Source organism: Anas platyrhynchos, chromosome 8 (genome assembly GCF_047663525.1).
Source record: "Anas platyrhynchos isolate ZD024472 breed Pekin duck chromosome 8, IASCAAS_PekinDuck_T2T, whole genome shotgun sequence".
Taxonomy (NCBI): domain Eukaryota; kingdom Metazoa; phylum Chordata; class Aves; order Anseriformes; family Anatidae; genus Anas; species Anas platyrhynchos.
In genome coordinates, this window is record NC_092594.1 from 12,189,502 (window position 1) to 12,214,053 (window position 24,552).

A 24,552-nucleotide genomic window follows, 5' to 3' on the forward strand; every position below is an offset into this window, starting at 1 on the left:
AACATAGGGAGTGATTAAGATCCACCTGCTAATTAGAGTGCTGTATTTACTTTATTTGTTTTAAATAGCTTGCCTTTTAATTTCCATATTTAATTTTTCTTGCTATGCAGAAAAAAATGTAAAGAGGCAGAAGAATACAAGCTGCTGTTTCCAAACCATACATTTAGTCTATGATATCTCCTTTAGTGGTTTTCTCCTTGTTCCTTACATAGATTGCTTTCATGTTCTCTTATACCTTTAAATGCTTCACTATGCTCTGTAAATCTTCTATATCCATTCTATCTTCTCTATCCTTCTATTTGTAAGGAATCAGAATAAACTCTGCCAGTTGTGCTCAGCAGCTTTTTCATTTCTTTGCCTTGAGATCCATCTAGCACAATGAGTAGCAGACCAACCACAAGAGCATTCAGGTTTCAGAAGCTTCATAGGCTTCTGTGGGAAATTGATAATTGATGAAATCAATGGCTAGTCATGAGATCACTATCAAGCACCTGCATTCTAACTCATCTCAGAGTTGTTAGATGCATTCCTGATGGCTCTCTATCTAGCAGCAATGTCTCCAGCTCAGAATCTACCGCCAGTCCATCTGTTCCCAGCACTTTAGCCTGCATCCTAAGTCTCCCTTCTCTGCATCTGAAGTGCATGGTCCTTCTCCAGGAGTATACAATTCAATTCTTTGGAAAAAAATAGCTGTGAGCAAGTAGCCATAGATGAGCTGCACAAAGAACTTCTAATCTCTAAAATAATAATGCTTTTGATAAAAACAATTTCCTGAATGTAGTTTCCTTTCCTCTGGTCCTTCATGCCCTTGGCTATTCATGCAGACCATTTGTATTCAGAAAGCCAGGTTTCTGAAACTCCTGGACTAACTCACCTTGAGCTGATGGAAGTCACTGAGAAGCGTGAGGGATTGACCTCCTGCTCTTTCATCATCTTTGAGGCACTCCCATCACGCGCTGCCCCAGTCACTCTCCTCACACCACAGGTCCTGCCAGGTGACCTTGTTGCCAAGGTAACCTCTTCTCTCTTCTCTGACAATTCCATTTTCCTCAGGAAGAGCTGGGTTATTGTCTCAGATGTTCATATTAAAACAGAAGACCATCTGCATGTAATGACCTCTCTCATTTGGGTTTTGTTCTCATTTCATCCCAACCTGAAGTGAACAGACACCAAAGACAGTAAAAGCTCATGCATCCAAAATAAAGTCAGCAGTTTAGCAGGGTTGGATACAGTTCACTGGGAAGAATGCATTAATTCTTCATGCATCAGAGAATTCACATTGCCAGAGGACCACTCTGGTAAATGGGGAGGGCAATAAACCTCTTCCCAAGATATGCCATGTTGCAAACTGATTAAGTGACATAGAACTAATTACAGCATATTATGCTTCCCAGGTCATTCAGAGCAGGAACGTCTAAAGGAGTAACATTCACTAATTGATGATTGTTTCAGGCTACCAGGTTTAAAATAATATAACGGAATAGAAAATAAGGGCCTACGAATGCATCTCACACCCATTAGCTTTAAGGTATCCGTAACAGCACCTTTCTTCCTTTTCTGCTATGCCACCTCCATACACGCCCAGCCATATCATAGAATTTCCTCTCACATGGGCATTACTGCCCTGAAAGGTCTAACAACTAAGTCGCTTCTGATTTAGCCTACCTCTGTAGCCAATGAAGAGATGGCAACACCAAAGAAACATAGCAAACTGCCTCCTGAAGACATGTATTTCCTTCTGTTAAAAAGACAAAAAAAGCTGGTACACAGACTAGACTTCAAAGTTTCAGATGCTAAACTTCGGTGAGATCACACTTCAATCGTTAGAAAACGAGCAAGTACAACTTCAGGACAGGCCTCACCTGGACAAGAGAAGATCATGGCAATAAAAAAAAAGACAAATGTTTGATAAAAGACAAAATGGTTTTTTTGTTCGTTTTTTTGTTTGTTTGTTTGTTTTTGTCAAATGCTTTTACAAAAGAAGAAGAAAGTTGTTCTTGCAGACTACCCAACATGGAACACAAAAATATTCCAAAACTATGAAAGGAGACTTAGGTTATAAGTCAAAACAGCTATGCAACGAAATGGATTTTCCAGTGTGATCCACAGAGTTGGACGTTTTTATGTGTCTTACATTTAATTGAGCCTACTTTGCTGCAGAATTGTATCATCAGGGAGGTTTCACCTTCCATTCTTTGATTCTGAGGAGTCCCCCCACTCTCCCTGCAAATGCTAACACTTCTCATTTGAACGTGTATGATTATTTCAAGCAGGTCAACATGCCTAACTGAAGTTCCAGATATGAACAGGCAAGGGACTTGCTGATCATTTGTCACTCTGAAAATCAACACTTTGTAAACACAAAGTGAAATTCTACTGTTTTCTACTAAATGAAACTCCACACGTTGTAAAGAGCAATCCCCAAAAGTCTTTTCTACAATACCATACTTTCCAAATAAGAACATACATGTCAAAGGGAATGAAGTAGCAATAAAGCCTACAGCAGTAGAGAAATCCAAATGCCTTTATTAGATTTAATAACTTTTGTGTATCAACAAATGAAAACTAAACAGAAAGTGTCATTTTAATTGATTGTTGAAACGCTTCTGGTATTGATATTTAAAAATATATATAGCTTATATTTTATTAGTATTTGGTCAGTTGTCATCTGCTGAAGTGAAGACATATAGACAGTCCTAAAGCACCATACTTTGACCTTTTCAAAGTTTTCAGATTTTAGTTGTTGGACATTCCTTTTATTTCCTCTGTAACCTTAATATTCTGCGAGCAATAGAGAAATGGAATGGCTGCCTACTCCAAACAAATGCGCTGTAAAGGTTAAAGTAGTGTAAGAGATTGCTCCTGTTCTTTTGCTGTCATTTGCAAACAATACTGGAAGCTATGACTGTAAGGTGCTACTCAGTTGAGAAGAACTAATGGTAATAAGGAGTGGCAGAATTTCCATTCTTTTTCATAACATGAGCTTTAAATGTAAAGTTTGTTCTTAGCAACCTATTATGCATGCAATGGGTTATGAGTAGTCCAGTCAATGCCCATGCAGTGCTTGAATACATAGTTTAAAACTTTTTTTTAGGTGCCAAGTGTTTAGGTAAACATCAGCTCCTGTAAGTGTACTACAACATTATCACAGTATCACCAAGTGAATGTTGCTGTGTGGTCTTACAAACCAGCATATATTTCAGTATGAAACTGAATCAGGACCTAAACGTTCTCTTTATATTTCTTATACACCTACTAACTTTTCTTTGATTGCATTACTGGGAAAGGGGGGATTAAGTTCCCACTGAAAGCTTAAAGCGTGTCTTGAATTGTTAAAAGCTTGAAACAGGGCTAAGCAATACATTCCTTTCTTGCACTGTTACATATTCCTACAGAGGAAAAAAGAGCTGTAATCCATTACAAATTAAAAAAAAAAAAAAAAAAAAAAAAGACCTAAAGATTTCTAACAACATTTAAAAATACTTATTGACACAAAAGAAATCAACTGCTGTTAATGACTACTTCTAATTATACATAGATATATATATTTCTCGCGGTATTTATTTATTATAAAGCAAAATAAATGGGATATCAGCTCTCACTTTCCCATCAAAATGGAAAGGAACCATAAACAAAAAGTAAGTTGTTCATTTTAAAAATACACTTGAAGATGGAGCAGAGTGGCCTGCAATAATTGGTGACAAATAGCGAGTTTCACCAAGCACAAGTCAAGAATTTCTCCAAGTCTGCTGTCACATACCTCTTGCATACCTTTACAGGCAGAGCCACGCAGCAGGTGACACACATCACTTTAGCAGAGCCAATTCACTGTTAGGCCAATGGCGTTTCAGCAGTGCAGTGGTGCAAACTGCAGTTTCATTACAATAATCTAACCTCATGGCCAATATTCAAGTCTCATTCCTAATGCAAAAAAGTCCGATGCAAAAATGTCCTAACCACCACTCCACCCTCTGGCGCTGTTTTTGAGGGGGATATCCCCTCCTGCTCCGGCGGGGCCACAGGAAGGTTTCCCATTACACCTTTTTCTTCTCATGCTCTGCTTCTATCCCACCAGATCCAGGGATCACAGGCGGTGGTTGCCACACACAACCCCCCAGGACTGGCCGCCCTTTCCCAGCTCCAAGGCCAAGGAGTCCGTGGGCACAGCAAAGCAAGCCCAAAGCAGCTGAAGCCAGCAAAAGCCCAGGCAGCTCCTGGGGCCCTGCCAGCCACAGCAACACAGGGCAAAGGAAATGGCAAATGTCCCCTTTAGTCCTATCATCAACTGACAAAGACGAAAATCCCATTCATTGAACGAGGATGCAACTACCCTTTTCCTCCCATGGAAACTCACTTTGTAGTTAAATGTTTAGAGGCTGTTTGCATTTGTTGTTTGCATGCAGATACAAAAACTTCAGCTTGAACACATATACAGAATTGGGCATAACATGAAGCTCTAATAAAGCACTGTTTCCCTCCAAATTTTTCAAAGCTAACAGAGAAATCCTTCTAGAAAAATAAATAACCAAGTCATATAATTTTGCTCAGGGTTCTAAGATCTTTCCTTGACTGATTGCGTCCTAAGGGTGAGTACAGTGAACAAAAAAATAGCAACTAAGAGGGACTTACAGGGTTGCTTTGTATTTTTAGTAGAACTAAAGTTATTTGCAGCTAGCCCAAAACTTACTTTGCAGATAATCTGAAACCTGCTGAAGCTAAAAGGCTATCCTCTATCCTATGCAAAGTTTTCAGCAAACCATTTCAAACCTCTTCAGACTAACTGGAAAGCTGATGAGCCTTGAAACTACCTCTTTATTTTTCCATGGGGATCTTTTTATCTATCTAAGAAATATACCTAAATTAAGAAAGGCTTGGCTGTAGCTCTTGGCAAACAGAGGATAACTGGGATGAAAAGTAACATAGGGATTTCCTCCTGGTTTCAAGCTCATTTTAGACCTTGGCTCCTAAATCTCTTTAATTTATTTACTGTACAAGGCTCCTCAAAATTATTTTGAGCTGCAAGTTAAACTGTCAGACAGCCCACCCTGGAATTCAAGGTGAAATGACTGAAAATGCAATATGCAGGGTCTACAGAGGAAGGTGCTGCTGCAGCGTATATATACTCTAACAGTTACCGTTTGCTACTTTCACCAGTTGAACTTTGAGTAGCAGTTTAATCACAACAGCTTGAACCACAGACTGTGTCCAAATATTTTGTCAGCATCTTGTATTCTGTGCAGAACCCCCAGTGCTGCAACAAAGGTATTATACTTTCATTTAGTAAAATTAAATCTGACTTAGGTGTATATCCAACAGAGCAGCAATCAGTTTTGTCAGCTGAAGGCAGGAGTACCCCACAAGTTCTTTCAGCTTTTCCAGCTAAGTTGTATGTGTTAAGAATGTTTATTGCTGCTCACACCTAATAAGTCTTGCATAACTTCCCCTGGGGGACTTGGGATCATTGCTATCATCCAGAGGTTCAGACACAATCTAAGATATCCAAAAAAAAAGTCATTTACTTGCAGCACAAATGTTTTTCATTTCCAAATTAATGTTATGTAGTCTGAACTGAACAAGATACACATGCTGAGCATTAATAATCCTTACAGAAATTTACCATCAACATTCCATTTTAATATAAACTAGCATTCAATTAGAATATTTAGCAAAACGGTCATTTATTTCCAGAAGGTAAATACAAGTGGAAACCTGCCCATCTCACATTGTTCAACAGCCTTAATATCACAGAATCACAGAAGAGCTGATGTTGGAAGTGACCTCTAGAGGTCAACTGGTCCAACTCCCTGCTTAAGCCAGGCTGCCTAGAGGAGGTTTTCCAGAACCATTGGATGACTTTCCACTATCTGCAAGGAGGGACACTCCACAATATCTCCAGGAAACTTGTTCCATTGCTTAGTCCCCTTCACAGTGAAAGTGCTTCCTGATGTTCAGACAGAATGCCTCACATCTCAGTTTGTGCCCATTGCCTCTTGTCCTCTCACAGGGCACTGCTGAAAAGAGCCTGGCTCCATTTTCTTTGCATCCCCTCCCCTTCAGATATTTAGAGACATGTTTAATACACCCTTTCTCCTCCCCCCTCCCTGCCTCCTCTTCTCAAAGCTGGAGTACTAGCCCTCAGATTTTCCATGTAAGAAAGATTTTCTAGTCCCTTCATCATTTCCATATGCCTTTACTGGACTCTCTTCAGTAGCTCCACCTCTCTCTTGCCCTGGGGAGCCCAGAAGGACTCACAAGTGTGGCCTCACAAGGGCTGAGGGCTGAGTAGAGGGAAAGGATCACCTCTCTTAACCTGCTGGCAACACTTTACCTAATGTAGCCCAGGATACCATTAGTGGCAAGAGCACATTGCTGACCCATGTTCAGCTTGGTGTACCACCCAGGTTCTTTCCTGCAGGGCCAGGTGCGGTCCGACTGGGCAGCCCCCAGCACGTACTGGGGCCTGGGGTTGTTCCGGGTGCGGGACTTTGCACTTATTTTTGAACTTCCCATAGCTCCTACTAGGTCATTTGTCCAGCCTGCATTTAAGACATATTAAACTTCATTCACATTTTTTTCTTAGATGCTAGTAGTAAATGTTTTTATTCTCCTCATTAGTTAGAGAAAGCTAGCAATCTGATAAAGGAAGACTGACATGCACTGTCCAAACTGAAAACTGAAAGAAAATATAAACAGTAACATAAACACCAGGAGGTCTGTCACTCACTTGGGAAGACAAACATAGCCTCCCAAAAGCTTTTCTAATCAAAGAAACTTATACTGATGTGCACACAGTTAATAAAAACACACACATTTGTTTTCTGCTCCAGATAACAAGCCCATCATGGATATTCTTGGCTTCGCAAACTGATTTGTATAATTTACTTATATATGAAGTGAACAGCAAGAGTTTTTACTGCAGCAAGGCCCACTTTGGACCATGTTTTTACCTCAGTTACTCACATTTGGCCACCAATACAGAGGTCTGTCATCCTCATTCACAGACCTCACAGTGGAATTTCAACAGTGTTATGCAATTACTACACAATGCTCCCACAGCACTGGTATCAGCTTTCCTACAGTACTTTTTCAATGCAGAGCTACAGATTGAATACACTGAGATAATGTAGGGAGTAGGAGTACATGACATGGATTGTGCTGCTGTTATCTCCTAAAATACAGTTAAAGGATTCACAACCTTTGAGACAAAGTAAAAACAACACAGGAGTTTGTTCACAAACAAGGTTGTATATCACTTCTGAAGCAGTGATTTTCAAGTAAAAAAATAAAAAATATATAAAAAAAAAAATCACAAGATGGACTTGTGCATGATACCAGATACCCCAAGTGATGTTTGGATTGACAGGAAAGTACAAAGACAGATCTATAATGTAAAACAGTAGCCAGGACCTACTCTGCACTGTGATTTGAGAGGCCAGATATGAAGAAGGAACCAGAGAGAGTTGTTACGCAATGACTATTCATAAAAACAGATTTTGGATGTTCTTTCAGTCTGTATGTAATTCTTGCTAACAAAGTTCACTCCCTTACTTGCACTTTACTTGTGAGATCATAAGTGTTAGTTACCATCAAAGCAAGTTCTCAGTTGCTTTAATTAATGTTTTGAGAGTGTTCTACTGTATTTGGACAGTAAACAGTAAGTGCAATAACAAATAACTTCCTGCTCTGCTTCTGACCTGGTGTTGAATATCTTTCATGGAATAGATGAAACACAGCATTACTTGAGTAATATTGATGCTTCCATTCTACTTCTATCCTGTGTGATATATAGAAGCACATATGCGGGCTACACATATCCGTGAACATGGAACAACTCTGGTATGTCAGACTTTTTGTGCAGCTTCACAAATATTTCTGCAGTTCTATACTTCTCAGAAGCATAAGACTCACTTAGAATGTGCTTCGCGCAAAAATGGCAGACCAACATTCTGGAATGTAAAGGATCTGCACATAAGCAGATCACTGGACCAGCACACTCAGTAATGAATGCTTGCCAAAGCCACCCATTAGTGTGCTGCGTGCTCTGTGGAGCTGTTCTGCACACACAAGTGTGTGAAGGACAGCTGGGATGCCATGATGTCTGCCTGTCCATTGAGACTTCTGGCTCAAAGTTACAGCGAACTTCCTCTTCTGAAAAGGAATCTGACCTTGCTTTAAAGGATCTGTATATATACTGCAAGACCACTTTTTAAGACTATAGCTTATTTTGTAATTTTTGTCTCAATAGCTCTCTCAAAATTCTTATGCCAAGACTTAAAAATGCAGATACCTTTAAACGTTTCAATAGATAGCAGAAGAATAGTATGAGTGTCTTTCTTTAAATACGCCTATTATTATACACTAGCCGTATCTGTTTCACACCAGTATGTATAAGGTACTTAAAAACAGACTTGGATTAAAAAGCTAAAATGGCAGTTCTTTATTATTATCCTTCGTATTTGTCACCATGTCTTTCATCCTTTTGTATTCTGATAATCCAAATCTTTAAATCCTTCCAGAACTCATTTGGGGTTTGGGTTTAAGATAGATTTAGTTCAACAGAAATGTTAACTTTCAACCGTTAAATCTATGCTCTCATTTATACATGAAATAAAACTTATTTTAAAATGTATGTAATTATAAAAAGTGTTTTAATGAATGATGAAAAGTACAGCATTGTGTAAACAGATTTCACAATACAGCCCAAAGAGATAATATAAAACTGTTGCTCCACTAATAAATCTTTCAAATATGTCTTAAATGAGAACTAATAAAGTTAAACTACAATAAGTATGCTAAAAAAAAAAAAAAAAAAAAAAAAAAAAAGGAAAAATCACCTCTATTATATACTAGAAAATAATTGGGTGATTAACCACCTGAAATATAATGCAGTTAAACTGTTGGTTGTGGTGCCAAAAGACTACATATGTGGAAAGAGTTAATGCTGTGAACAGCCTGGCCTTACCTGAACAAGGAGCTCTGCTAAACTTAGCTTAAGTATGTTTATTTCTTTGGCATTCTGCAAATGAAAGTGAGTTTTTGAAGTAAAACAACAGCTTAAAGAGAAGAAAGAACAATCCAAAGGGAGTTAAAAGATTATTGTTAGTCCATATTATTTAATTAATAAGAAAAGCCTCATTGCTTATACAGGTGAAAGTGTTATGCAGACACCCAAGTCCCTTCATCCTCAGCATGCCACTGAGCTCTGTAGCTGCTCATTGTTTAGCCTGAAGAAGAGGAAGCCCAGGGGAGACTTTCTGAAAAGAAGTTGTGTGGAGCTGGGGGTCAGCCTCGTCTCACAGCTAACTAGCAATGCGGCTAGAGGCAACGGCCTCAAGTTGCACAAGGGGAGGCTTAGACTGGAAATTAAGAGAAATTTCTTCTCAAAAAGAGTAGTCTGGCACTGGAACAGGTTGCCTAGGGAGGTGGTGGAGTCACTGTCCCTTGGAGTGTTCTAAGAAAGATTGGACTTGGTGCTTAGGCACATGGTTTAGTGGGTGATACTGGTGGTATCAGGGTAGTTGGATGATCTTGGAGGTCTTTTCCTTAATGATTCTACCATTCCCCATTAGCTAAGGCAGAACCAGCAGGGAACACTTCTTCCTGCTCACACTGGGCCTCACAGGGGATGTTTTCATGGTTTCTTACCAAGCTCTGCTTCCCACTTCCCTCCCACTGGATACTTCTGGGCCCTTCCCACAGCGCAGTGGGTGCCCACAAGCCCTCCCCCAGCCTCAGCCAGCCATCATGCCCTGATAACACAGTGCCACCAGCCCATTCCCAGCCCTGGCAGTCACCGAGCTGAAGCTACAGCCAGGGAGCCCGCAGGCACGAGGCCACTGGACACAGGGAAACCAGGACCAGCTAGTGCAGGCCCGCACCAGCCCAGCCAGCTCCCGGGGCCTGGCACTACCACATGGCTGTGTTTGTATGGGCCTCTACTAGCAACATGGAAAAAAGCTCCCCTTTGCACCCAACCCCCAAATATTTAGCTGTAGCAGCCTGTCCTCTGTCTCATCTACAGAGCTAGGAGTCAGTTTTGCTGAACTTTTAATCCTTGGCTTCTGTCTAGAAACCACTGACAGCAATGCCACACACCTTTAATTGCAAAGATGAAAAAAATCAGAAAAACGATCAGTCTCTACTGCACATGATGAAAATCCTCTGGTATAAGAAGTCTAATTTTCAATGTTTTGAAAGGAAAAGCCCCAAAATTACAAAGATCTGCAGGAAATCAAACCCAGAAAATACAGTTGCTTATTTTCAGCTCTTGAAAGGGACACTGCAACAAAAAGTGTGTGTTTACAAAGGTTTATGGTCTATAATAGTGGAACAAGTTAACAAATTTTAGTTGTAGTTTCTTTTAAACAGGACTCTCCTTGTGTATCCAGGGCACCTGCTAGCAACTAAACTAGCTTTTCCAAAGGCACATTGCATATTTTCAGATCACCAGTGGTATCTGAGCTCTTACATATCTTTTGTGAATCTGAAAGACTTGCACAGTATTGAAAACTAAAACATCCTGGTCTCTGTGCTCACATAACCACTACAATAGTGCTGTGGAGACTGTATGTGCAGCTGCATGCATACCCACACAGAAGCAGACCCTGAACCTCAGACCTGAGTTTTGGTTTTGTAATAAGGCAGCCTGCAAGATAAACATTTTACAAGGATCTCCCCAAAGAGCCGATGGAAATACTCCAAGGCTTCAAAATGAAATTTAATACAAGAGATTGGAGTCTTTTTGCTAAAAAAAATAATAAAAAGCCATTGACAAAATGACAACAGAGCTATCAGCATGTAGGCAATAATTCTGCTGCTGACTAAAATTGAAATAGGTCAAGAAAGAATAGAGAATAAGGGCAATGCATAAGTCTTATTCATATCTGGATAAAACAAAACATTATTTAGCACAGCTGGAAATAGACTTTGATGTAAGATTACAAGAAGCACAAGGAGAAGTTGAAGATTTCATAGTTACCCCGCAGTTAGTAGTAATGGAAGGTGAAATGAGAGCCATCTGGATGGGTTTCTACTCCACTGCAGAATGGGCACTACTGATTTATCTCATTGAAAAAATTGGGCTTAACTAGTTTCTAATAAGAAAGGATTCACTGATTTACTTTCTGTATTTTAATTTTTCCACTAATTATGAGGTGCCACAACCCTCTGAGGCAGAACAAGAAATCCAACTTATCTAGAAAATGAAGCAAAAGAACAATGAGAAATGACGTGGCAAAACTCTGAGGACATGAAGATATGATATAACCCTGTAACCAATAGGGCAGCACCAGTATTGTAAATGCCTGTACTTACATACTGAACAATTACATGTGCAGAGAAGTGCTTGTATTTCTTATGACCATTGTCTAGGCAAAGTTTAACACAATTGCCATATTACTACAAGCCACCTTCTGGTGTAGCATTTGTGAAACAAACAATTCCATGATACACAAAAACCTTCAGAGCCTCCCTGGTTTTTTGTTTTGTTTTCCTGCAGATGTATTAGGTAACTGTGGGGAGTTGAGCAACTGTTCACAATCTTTTTCTTAGTCTCTTTCTCGAGCACAATAGCAAATGTGACACTGCCTAAACACGACTATTTGAAAAGCACGGTCACAACTGAAAACCAGCTGAGGCCTATAACCAACACACAAATCTTATTTGGTAGTTAAGTTTAGGTAGAGTGCTGCTAACCAGTCAAATACCAAGTTAGACAGAGGTTGCATCTTCCAACTCACTTTTCCTGTGTCTTAATATTTACCGTTTATCTTTAAATCCTGAAGACAACAGATTGCAAGTCAATTATTTTGTGTTGCTGAGGATATATCCAAAAAATGTTTGAAAAATGCATCTCACCAAGTGTGGTGAATACCTGAGCCCATAGCCTTGACTCAGACTAACTTCATGTCTCAGGGTTTTTGCACAGTGTCTTGAACATATTAGTAGCTTTCCAGAAGTGGACATATCTTCAGTTTGTACCACTCAGAGTTCAAGGTGCTGAACACAAACTGTTCTGCGCAACGTGAACACTTTTATTGGCTTAACAGCAGTCATAAAAGTATGTTTGCGTAAGAAGTTATGATACCTGAGTCAGTGTGTAGTGAATGAAAGTAACTTATTTCAAGTTAGCTGCTCACAAGAAATTCACCTTGTCTGTGGGATGGTCAAAGACACTCCACTCAAAACTCAGTGACACTAAAGCTCGTAGATCCAGTATACTGATACCATGATAATGTGACTTGGAACAGACCCAGAGCAAAGTACAAGACCCTATGACAGGTAATCAGGCATTCCAGACTACAAGACCTACAAGAGCCATCTTTTTTACCACCAACAGAGTAAAATATTCGAACTCCAGAGCATTGCAGTGTCTGCAGATTAGCTACAGACACAAGGCATCACTACTGGACTGATTTTTCCCAAACTGCCCAGTTAGACTCCCCATGATCCTGGAAATGAAAGTCAGTTGCTCTATCAGAATCATTTCCTGCAGGCTGCTTTTTTAGGCCCTTTTATTAATAATGGCATGTAGCTCTTCATGACATATTGGCTCCCAGAAAACCCACTTCGGTTTACTTTGTCACCATGAGTTATGAAATAAATTCCCAGGTCCTATCAACTCAGTTGGTTTCAGCTTACAATTTTAGGTTTACTGCTCTGTCACAGTAAGGCAGCATTTTATTCCAAAAGTGCTAATAGGCCATTTTTCCAGGAGATTACCTACCGAATTTCAGTTTGCCAGAGTTGTGCTTATTTTTTTCTGCATTATTACCATTATAGAATAAGCCTCTGTGGAAGATTTAAAAATAGAGATCCCAGTAAGGAAAAAAACAAACAAGCAAACAAAAAACCTCTTATTGACATGTATTTGAGGGAGAAAATACAGAACAGAAGCCAACTGCAGGTTAGATATCTAAATACCTCTGAGGAAATGGTGCATAATCAAGAAGCATTGGCCAAGACCAAGATTAGCCTGGAAACCACTTATGAAAAGGCCAGGAAGCAAAACCTCTGTTGGGTCTGGAGGACTGAAGATGCCAAAGAGAACATCCATACTTCTGACAACAAACTAGTAGACACTGAGAAAGAAAAAAAAAAAAAAAAAAAAAAAAAGAAAAATCACCCACACAAAACAGACAACCCACAATTTACATAGAAAGGGCATGAAGCATTTCAATGGGATCATCATAGGTTGCTAGCATACTATATTATATATACACACACAATGGATTCTTGACTGTTTTTTTCTTCTCTTCTTTGCTACCATGAGCCTACAACATATGTCTTCCACTCTGTCAAATGTCATGTAATACCTTTTAACTTACACCCACTGTCTGATCTTTCCTACTGCCATCTCCTTTCTGCCAGCAGAACAGTATGGTTTGATCATGTCTCTTGGAACCCATTAATGCCACTTTCTCATTTCCCAGAGAGTATTTCTGCAGAATGACAGTGAGGTACTCCTTCCCTTCAAATGCTGCATGCTTTTGCCTATGGTGTGCTCAAAGCCACTTTACTGTAAATCAAACACCAAATTTAAGAACTGCATGCAGCATTTTAGCATTACGGAACAGAGAAATAGCCTAAGCATATGTTGATTTGGTTCAAACTGAATCTTGACACACAGATTTTCAGCTTAAATAACAAAATTTTAATAAGAAAGACTGAAAACACTTAATCCTTTTTCACAAGTAGAGTTACACTGGATAGCTTGTAGCTGCAAACCCTCTGGTTGAATTTAACAGGTTAAAAATATTCACCTAATTGAGCAATCAGCTTAGCATTACATGTGTTAATAGCAACACTGAAGATCAAACTTACAAAGCTGACAGCACCCTGTTGCACCCAGGCACAGTAGCATACAAAAAACAATGAGAAGTGTGCATTTTACACAGAACTACTCTAGAGCAGCAGGGAGATTGCAAACTGTAATTCAAAACTTGGCAAACACCAGAATTAAGGCTACCTACAAACCTAGAAACATAGTTAAGAGCCAATTTAAACAAAACAACAAGTTAATTTAGTCACAGTGGTCTTAATTTACCTTCAGGGCTGGTCAGTTCACAGGAGTTTAGAAAGTATAATTATAATTACAGAAGAAGGAAACCATTACACAGACTGGTATGTCAGGCTTACCTACCAGCAACTGAATTAAAGACCAATTGAATAGTATAGGCTTTACAAATTTTAAAATAATAAGGCACAAGTAAGGCAATGTTACATGTAACTTACCTAAAACTAGCTTGTGATCCAGCATTGCTGCCTTAGGAGTCTCCACTCTATGCTATGCCATGGCGTATTTAGTTATATATCATACATACATACATATATATACATATACATATAGAGCATACATATATATATATACATATACATTGTAGAGCTTAGGGATATGGTTTAGTGGGGACTATTTGTGTTAGGTTAGAGGTTGGACTCGATGATCTTGAGGTCTCTTCCAACCTAGAAATTCTGTGATTCTGTGATATTTAGCATTTGGCCTCCCTTGACAGAAGAGGAAGAAAGTCAGGAAGCCATCTAAAGATTTCAAAAGTAATATGGTTTATAAGGCACCCAGTCTCTTCACCTTTTTAAAAAATAGAGCCATGCTAAGTTGTAACATCAGTCATTTGAACATTTAGTTAGGTTTATTCTGTATTACAAGATGTGTTATGTGGAATTTAGTATCAATGTTACTTTCCATAGCAGTATAGCCTGTTATTAATTTAAATTTTCCAAGAAAACCAAAAAACAGAATGGGCTAATTACAAAATTGAAAAGAAAAAAAAAAAAGATCACTAAATTTATGTGGCATACTTGTAAGAAAAGTGAATTACATGTGGAAGCATGTTCATTCTAGACCTTTATAGACAAATCTACAAGTTTATATTCTACTCCTTAACTTGATTTTTTTTTAAGGCACAATTACCTTTCAGGAAGAAGAAATCTGATTTGGAGTATATAATCATGTAATAAAAGAATTTTTGCAGTAACATAGCTACATGATCATTTTAAAACTCTCTATCAATGTTAACAATAAGGAACAGTAATTGCTGTTAACAGTCTTGAGATACGGCCCATCCTCCTTTACAATAAGCAGATATATGGAAGCAGGCCTTTGACAATTGGTTTTGTTGTTGTTGAGCCAGAAAAAAAAATATCTATTGTGAAGTTCTGTATGAAAATTTGTAAGTCTGCTTTACAAATGCTCTGCAGCTTTCACTGTTGTCAGCCCTTGTATTACTGACCCTAAAGGTATGACAAAAAGCCCACTCAAATAGAGAAACCGTATTTATGAAATGGACACACAAAAGAATTCAGTTTGTGCAGTTGTATTCTCACTAAGAAAAAGATGACATATATTCCTGAGGCAATTACACTAAAGCCGACTGTTGGAATTACACTTCCCCAAACAGTAGAAATACTGTCTGAAATACATCTGTACATGAAAAGAGCCATTCTAACCATGATTTCATCATGCAAACTTTCACCACCTTCCTGAAGCCAAGGCAAAAAAAGAATCGACATAAAAAAGTCTTCATCAGCTGCCACTACAGGATTATTGAAGCTTTTAAATATGATGTTGTGGGAAATACATCATACATTCAGAAAAGCAGAGGGAAGAGGAGGCAGGTAGAGAAGAGCACTGATAACTAAACCAGCTATTAGCTGGATTATCTGACAGGTGTTTGTTCTTACCCAGCTGGGTATTATTTAGTCCTGACTCAGTGAGCCTGAAATGCTTTAGAGACACCTCAGGGAGTCAAGCTCCCTACTGTTAAAATGACAGTGACTCAGTAAATGGGTTCCTTATGTACACGCCAGCATACTTTGCATTTGCCTGCATGATTACACTTTAATACCTAAAAATAAAAAAATAAAAAAATAATGCCCTTTTACTGCAAGTGTGTTAGGCTCAAAAGCTTTCATGTTTACATCGACACAATAAATGGAAGATATGAATAATCCAAGTAACCAAAACCACTCATTGCTATTTGGGCTACCAGTTTCACTGATGGCCAAGAAGTGCATTTGAATCTTTTACAGTACTGAGAAACAAGTACAACCCACACAGCAACATCAAGGAACCATGACTGAATATTATCCAGAAATGATGTGCAAGATTGCAAGGATTATAGGTCTAATCTTTGGTAAGATTTTTTTAGGTAGATTGAGGGTCTTCACACAATGGAATGGAAGGTCTTCACACATAGGAGGAAAGAGAGAAAAATCACAACTGAAGAACTAATATCTGTTTATAATGTAAGTTACTTAGTTTCAAGATAACATGATTCCCCCCTTCTTCATCCACCCCAAAATATAATTGAGTTCACATTTATCATTCCACCTCCAGTCCATATTGAAGTAATCTCAAACCAAAAAATTTCAGTTTCCTCACAATTACACTACTTAAATCTTAGAATGTTGCTTATTTCTGAGTAATGATTCCCCTTTAACACATTTTTCATATAATTCAAGATGTTTTAAGATGCATGCCCTCTGTATGAAACTCATTATGTCAACAAACATTCCCCACCACTTCCATAAAAAGTAGGTGGGGAGGAGGGTGAGAAGAGATGTCTGATTCTTCAGATGGATGCTGAAACCCAGCCACATAGTATCTAGCAAAGATCAGAGTAACTGGCAGCTTGGCCCATCACATCACTTTACATGCTTCAAACACTGCAGCTCACCCACTGAAGGCCAAAGCTGGCATCGGTTTTACTTTCCTTAAACATTTCTGTTTCAGAGGAATTATGAAAATAATATAGATAATACCTCATCTATTAGCAACAAATCTACTACAGCTATTAACAAAGGAACGCACCATGGGATTGATTTAATGGATAAATGGGGAGACAACACTTGACATCAAAGAAATGCAATTAAGCGTTGGGCAACAGCAAACCAGATAAGAGGTGAGAGCACAAACCATTGTTTAAGGTTAGAATAACAATGATTCTAAAAATAAAAAATAAGTATATAAATGTGGTTATAATGAGATAGATGGTTGTGTTTGATTTATTTATTTTTAAAGTTTACCTGTTCAAAAAATTTGCATCTACTTGAGTTATTCTATTTCCTAAGGATTCTTCACACGTATGTTGTCCTGTAAAGCCAGGCCAGATGCTGAAGCTATTTAGTTTCTAAACAAGGCATCTATTTTTACTTTTCTGCAAATGACTATCAAGTAGGATATCTGGAAAAGAATTTGTTTTTCATTTTGAGAGCAAGCCTCAGCAAACACGCATGTAAAACTGACAGACAGCTTATGACTTTCTTGACTCCAATAATTACTGGAATTGGAATCCAAGTCTGACTTTGCAGAGAATATAAAAAAGCTATAACAAAATGCCAGCAGAAAAAAAGCTTAGCTTGCTGCAGACATATGCGGATTACTTATCTGTGAGAGATAAACAGTGTAACAGAGACTGTATTAAACCTGGTGAAACAAAGGATTCTGAAGAAAGTTATCATAACTTCTCTACCCATTTTCACATGCTTTAAAGCATGTAAGTTTTATACACAAAAGTCAGGTAGCATTAGCACTATGAGGTTTGTGCATATACTGTGATTAAAAAGTTTAGAGAGCCTTTTGAAATGCAGTTCTTAAGGAGCAGAATAAAAGCAATCAATATTCTTACAGTATTTCAAGGAATATTATGTGCAAGTTTTTAGGGAATGGCTCACATTTTCTGAGACATGGTATTGCAGCATTGATTCTGATTGTATATTAATTTCACACAAATAAAACAATGAGTCATGTTCTCAGCTCAAATAAATTGGTGTAGCTCCACTAAAATTAGTAGACTTAAATCAGTTTATATGAAGCAATTGTCTGCTTCTTCATAAACTTTGTGAAGTTGTTTTTGCAAGCAGTGTTTTTTTATTTTTTTTTTACCTTGGCAGGTGTGAAGTTAACTGGGGCCCACTGTAGATTAACACCCAACAGCAGCAACAAGCAACTAGGCATTAAATACTTGCAGGAACAAAATAATAGCAATGCTTATTGTTGCACAAGCACCAATGAATTCAGCTGGGCAGCTAATTGCATTTAAGTAACTGACTGGTTAACTAACCAAAAAATCTGGATCAAATTCCCTTTTATTCATGTCAGTGCAAATTAATAGGAATTTCACTGTAGTGAGTGGTGATACACTGACGTATTGACAGGACTATCAGGCACTGACAAATACCTTTGTGTAATTACTGTCTACAAAATGATGCAGCAGCAAACTGCTTATATGTTCTTGATACACCTGAGTAAAATGCAGAATAATGTTTTTGCATCACAGTTATGTAGCATAATTCCCAAATTCCACTTTCTTTACGTCCTACCCATGATTGGGTAAAGCAGTATTACAACCTTGAATTGTCTAATACAGTTCAATTGATTAAGACAGGGCAACATGATCTATAATGCTTTTGTACTATTGACCTTCAGTGTGGGTAATCGTTTTTGCTGTCAAAAATTGACTATCTCGCAATTGACTGAGAAAGAGTAACATGATCTTTAACCTAGAATAAAGAATCCCCTACAATAAAAAAACACTGATAATACAGCACATTTGGAGGATGAGGGGCTTAAATGTCAACATATACTTGTTTTGTACTGCAAATCAAGTTTGGTGGACATAAACTAGGAGCACAATTGATAACCAGAATGAACAAACAACCGATGCAGGTGTATTTCTAAACCTGGACACTAAGATTGTTCTCTATATACTTGCATGAATATACTGCCAGTGTAAGAAACTAATCAACAAAGCATCACGCACATGACTGCAAGAAAATATTACCAAATTACTCAGAATTCTGCCAGTGATGGTCTCATTATTTATTGCCATTTCAACGGTTAAGATAAACAGGTCATTAAAGTTAGTGGGTATGTCATTTATTCACTGCATATGACTAAAGTGTTCTTTCTAAAAGCACTACTACAGACACAATTTGTCTCTAATAACATAGCCTGTGAGGATTATCTCTACAGTGGCATTAAGTTAGTTATGTCACTGGGTTCACTGAATACTAGGCATTGCCTAACCACAAATAATATAAACGTCATCTCTTTTAACAGGAGTCTTTGAAGATGTACCGTAGAATTTAAAAGGAATAAGAAAATATAAAATAGTATTCCATGGACATTGAAAGATAACTTTAAAGTTACAAGAATACACTTTCATAAATATAGCAAGATCTTGCAGTATACAATATGGTATTTCTCTTTTTTGGCTACAGATTTGAAAGGCTACAGTAGTTGCTCTGGGGTGGAGGGGAAGAGCTCTATCCATTAACATCATTCTGCAATAGTATGGAACAGACCCTCTAATGACAATGATTTACTCCACACAGAAGACAACAGTCAAACTCACAAAGTAGAAGGCTTAAGATAAATTGTGTGTGTGTGTGTGTGTGTGTGCACGCGCATGTATATAAAAATAAAATGTTTGGAACCAGGCCAAATATATATATTTATTTTATATATATATATATATAAAATCTAATATAATTAAATAATATAATAATGTCTATATTATATATATATATTTGGCCTGGTTCCAAACATTTTATTTTGTGTTATTTAGCACTAATTCTTATTCAATATGCCCTGAGAGGAGAATAACCACCTCTAGTGCATTTTAAAAAACAATAAAAATTGACAGTGAAAAGTATTTCTTCAATTTCCAAAGTAGCCCTCAGCTTTAAAAAAAAAAAAAAAAAAAAAAAAAAATATTTTAATATATTTTATAATATTTTAATTAATAATATTTTAATACAAAAAAAGTTTGGATAGACTTCAAAAACTCATATTGTCTTGGTGGCAATGATACTTTCAATTGAAATGCACCCAATTTCTGACCATGATGTCACCTCACTTTTTCTTATGGATGACAATCTGATATGCGGATTGTCCACTGTAAAATAAATTATGAAAAGCTGATCAAAAAATAAATAAATAAATAAATAAATCTGTGTTATATATGGGACACATGGGGCATTGCTGAAGGGAAGTTGTGAGGAAAAAAAGGTATTACTGTTTCCAACATGGAAAAGTTTTATTTGCTTTTCCATTTTCTGTTAATAAAGACTGTTTCAAAAGCTAAGCAATTCTAGCTCTTCCTTTTAGAAATATTTTATGACCACCTTTCTAACAGTATCCCTTACCTGTAAAACAGTTGAGAAAGTGACATCACAAGAGCAAGTCAACAATATTCCCTTCTCTTCCTCCCTTTTAAGGCACAATACATTATTTCCTGCACATCAGTTACACTTCACATTTTAAAATAAAGAAATCAACTGGCCTACGATTTCATTGAGAAATCCCAGCGCAGAATATCTAGTAGCAGAATATCTATTATGAATCTCATACTCTATATCAATACTAGTGAAAATACAATAAAGAATGAGAATGATCATTCCCTCAGTTACAACAATCTTGTTTAGTGATTATCTGATGTAACAATGTAAAATTAGTAAAGCATTATGAGCCAAGTTTTATACTTTTATATTCTATACAGATTAGACATGAGGCAGTCCTAGATTGACTCTTTCTACAATAGTGTAGATTTTTAGCATAATGTAGTAACATTAACTTAATAAAATCAAACTTCAAAAATCTAAACCTGAAAAGTCTTTACTGCACTGATTTCAGGTTAAAGATTAATTTTGATTGCCTCTCCTGTAAGAAGATACTACTTCCCCAAAAGATATTAATTTCCTGAGGTCAAAAAAGGGAGACAGATTTCAAATAGTGTTTGAAGTTTGAGTAAAAGGTAACAGTAACTCAAGCAGCATCATTACAATGACAAAGTCATCAGCACTAGAAAAAATTTAAGAGGTGACAGTCATACTCAGCCAGAAGGATATAATAGGTATGGTGAATATTGGCAGACGGAAGAACTTCTGTAATCAGTGACACTGGATTGAAGCAACAGCAGTGGAAAACAGATACTTCCACATGAAAAGAGTGGAAATTGGAAAGCAAACACACTGGATGAAACAGGAAAGGTCACGAAAAACAAGAGTTTTATCTGGAAGAAGAAAAAAATCAAAACAAGATAGTTAAAAACTCAAACTTAAACAAGAGCAGTGATAACATCTTGTCAAAAACTAATTTGAGGAAAAAAGAAGCCAGGAAAAATAAGGTCACTTCAGAAACAATGGCCTACAATACATCCACTTGATTCAGTCAGAGAAATTAACCTTTCAAAAGAATCTGCACTAGAAAAAAAAACAAACACAGGTAATTTATATCAACAAGGAACCATATTTGATTTATAATGAATAATATAAACATCTTTCTTGCAATAGTTTTACACTCTCATCAAGGACTTTTTTCCTCACAACAGACTAATCAGATTTCACAGAAGAGTAAGGATAGTATAAAAATCAAACCAGTGAGGTGTACCCTATTCAGTAGCTGACTCACATACTGTCACTTTGACATGTAGGATTAAACAAGATAAGGCCAAAGGAAATCATTTTCAACATCAGGTACCACAAGCATCAAACATCGGTGCATTCTTACATTAGAGAAGCAGGACGAACTGACCGTAAACTAAGAATAAACATGAGAAGATAAATCATAGATATGTTCAGATCTGAAATACCGCAAGACCAGTTCTACCTTTCAAGACTTCTAATGCCATTTTTCCTGTTTTTTTTTTTTAAACTGAATATTTTTAAACACGTTAGCCATTAAAAAAAAAAAACAAAAGCATAATAAGCTGTATGTAAAATGCCCAAGAAACTGAGTATTAACATCCTCTTAATCAATACAGAAGTTGCATGCATACTTGGTATGCACATGCACACAGATTGTACACAGGACTCTACTGAAAGAGATCATCGATATGACTGACTATGTCACATATAATATGACTGACTATGCCACTCCTTCCTATCCTGAGAATTTGCATTGGTGCAATGCAAATCAAGTCGTGGCTCTAACCTCTGCTGGTTGCACAGTATCTCACTGTGGGGGAGTGGCATTTCACAAATGCCATCATGACTACCACATATAAGGATGCAAAACAAAATTGTATAGCCGAAGGGTCCTGCAACACCTCAACTACACTTATAAACAAATCCAATTATTTTCTAAATGCAAATAATTCTGAAAAGCAGCACTGTAGGTTTTAACACACTGCAAACGTCATTATATGCCAATCAAAGGAAGTCACAGGTCTGTGTCAGGATCATGTCATATTAAACAATTATGGGATTTTTGCTCATTTATTTGCTCAAGAAAGGAATATCTCCTCCAGAGAAACTTGGGTTTGATATTTTTGAAGCTGTTATTTCAAATATGTTAAAATGAAATTAAAAAGAAGTAAGGATTATAAGTTTATGCAAGTGGGAACAGAGTTTGTTCTTAAACACTTAAAGAAAGGTTCTAGTTACAGAAATTTTTATGTGAAGTTTATGCACTGGGTAGTCAGTGAAGAAACGTAAAGTGATGTAGCAGGAACACACATTACAGAATAGCCAAAATCTTGCTTGCTGGCAAGTGTGAAATTATCGCCCTTTCTTTTCCCACAAAGGTCTTCCTGAGTATCTCTATACGTGCCAACTATAGAATTACACATTGTGACTAGACGAAACCAAATATCGAGCATGTTTTCTATTTTCAAAGGTAAGCAGTACATGCATCGGCAACATGCATGTCAAGACAGAGAAGATGGAGAAAGTGACTACAGCAGAAAGCCTTCCAAATGCAGTGATGGAGGGCTGTAATAGTGACAACAAACGTAAATCTTTTGAAAAGAAAAGAACACACCCCTACCATACATGAACTTCCATAACTGCATTTTGATTTTAGTGTTGTATTAGCCTGACATTGTATTTGGCTCGAATGACTTTGTACTATTTTCATCTTGAATACTAAAGCTGAGAAATTTGAGTACTTCATCTCTGTGGAAGTAACAAACCTGAGCAGTGCAGGCAGTAGCTCACCTGACACCCTTTAAAAGTAGCACATAAAGTAGCATATGCACTTGTACAACTGCAGTTTCAAAGCCATGATTTATGTACTTTACAAGTGAAATTAATGATATCATCTCCCGCTATGCACTGGCGTATTAAACACTCTGCAGTAGTATTTCATGACACGCAGCATATATGACAGAGGCTAGAAGTATATTACACACATGAATGTAACTGCTTGTAAATCACTTCACCATGGCACAGCTTTATGTCATTCCAGCTAGAAATAACCTACACAACACGACCACCACTTCAGAGAAAAATAATTCACAAGTGATAAAAATATTGCAGCATTCTACAATATTTTACTTCACCCATTATCAGGTTCTTATGAAAAGCTAGCATACAACCTAGTTAACTGCAAAGAAAGGGCCTCTACGGGTTCAGCTAACCTCACGAGACTCAGGTCTTGCAAATGGCTACCAAGGACCCATTAGCAGATGGTATGATTTGCAAGAACCTGGATTAAAAGCCCAGAGTAGCTGTGAATTGTTTCAATTGGGGAGATAACATGCAGGACATTCTTCTCCAAAAATAAGGATATGAAAAGCACTAGAAGACACAATAAACTAAACAGTCTCAACTTCTCCCTTTCTGTTCAAACCAAAGGCACTCACAGTGCACAACCAGGCTATGGGTCATCAGGGCACGCATTGCCAGGAACTGTGCCAGATGGGTTGATACTACAGGCTACAAAGCTACAGAAAATTAAAATTCATTCTGTACAGAAAATGAAACTTCAACTTACCATAGCATTACTCTATCACAGCACATAGGCAACTGAATTGCATTCAGGCATCAGAGCATGAAGGCAGCCAGGTTCTCTTTCTGCTTCAATCAAGGACTGAATCACCAACATCTGTGTTATGGCAGAGTGCCCTCCCCATGCCTGGACCACAAAACAAAAATCACCAAGTAGGTTGCATCTCAAGGTGTGTATCAGCTACCCACAAGTAAAGGCAAGACCCATGCCTGCACATCCAAAAGGAATCTCAGCCATTTTGGAGAAGTGGAAAAAAAAAAAAAAAAAAAAAAAAAAAAAAAGTCTAATTGTTTTTACTCAGATACAATGCACGAAAACAGATTACTTAGAGTATTTCAAGATACATCACTTTATTGTTTTGTTGCTGTCAGAACCACAGAATACATTTCTTCAGTAAATAGCTTCTGGGACTGCAGGCTGGTTTGTTTTCTACAGCAGTACCACCGAGATTTAACAGGGAAAGAAGACAAAATTACCACGCTTCATTTCAAATTTGAGAGGATCTTATAAATTTTCTGACTCATTTAGATCTTCTATAGAAATGAACTTCAAAAACATTTCATAACAGGATACTTGGAGCTATCAAATGGAGAAAATTGTTAATTCCCACCCTAGTGTATGCAGAGAGAATTGCTCGGCACAGAGGACTGCAGTTACTACAGTGTCAGAAACTCCAAGAATGCAGGGGGGAGGGGCGGATTAATTTCCAGGAACAAAAGGTTTTCAATATTCTTCCATATCCCCATATAAACTTCTTCAGACCAAACTGAGGTGGACAACACTTGTCATTTCACTGATGTTTTGTC

At 37.6% G+C, this 24,552-nt stretch overlaps 1 long non-coding RNA gene across 1 annotated transcript in view; it reads right to left on the reverse strand.

The window, feature by feature from the left end:
- The window catches only part of LOC119717642 (uncharacterized), a 550,393-nt gene extending 526,459 nt beyond the window's left edge, over positions 1 to 23,934 (reverse strand). Inside the window, exon 1 of the long non-coding RNA XR_011811091.1 lies at positions 23,732 to 23,934. This is a non-coding gene — a long non-coding RNA (uncharacterized lncRNA). The remainder of the gene's footprint in view (positions 1 to 23,731) is intronic.
- Between the last annotated feature and the right edge of the window lie 618 nt (positions 23,935 to 24,552).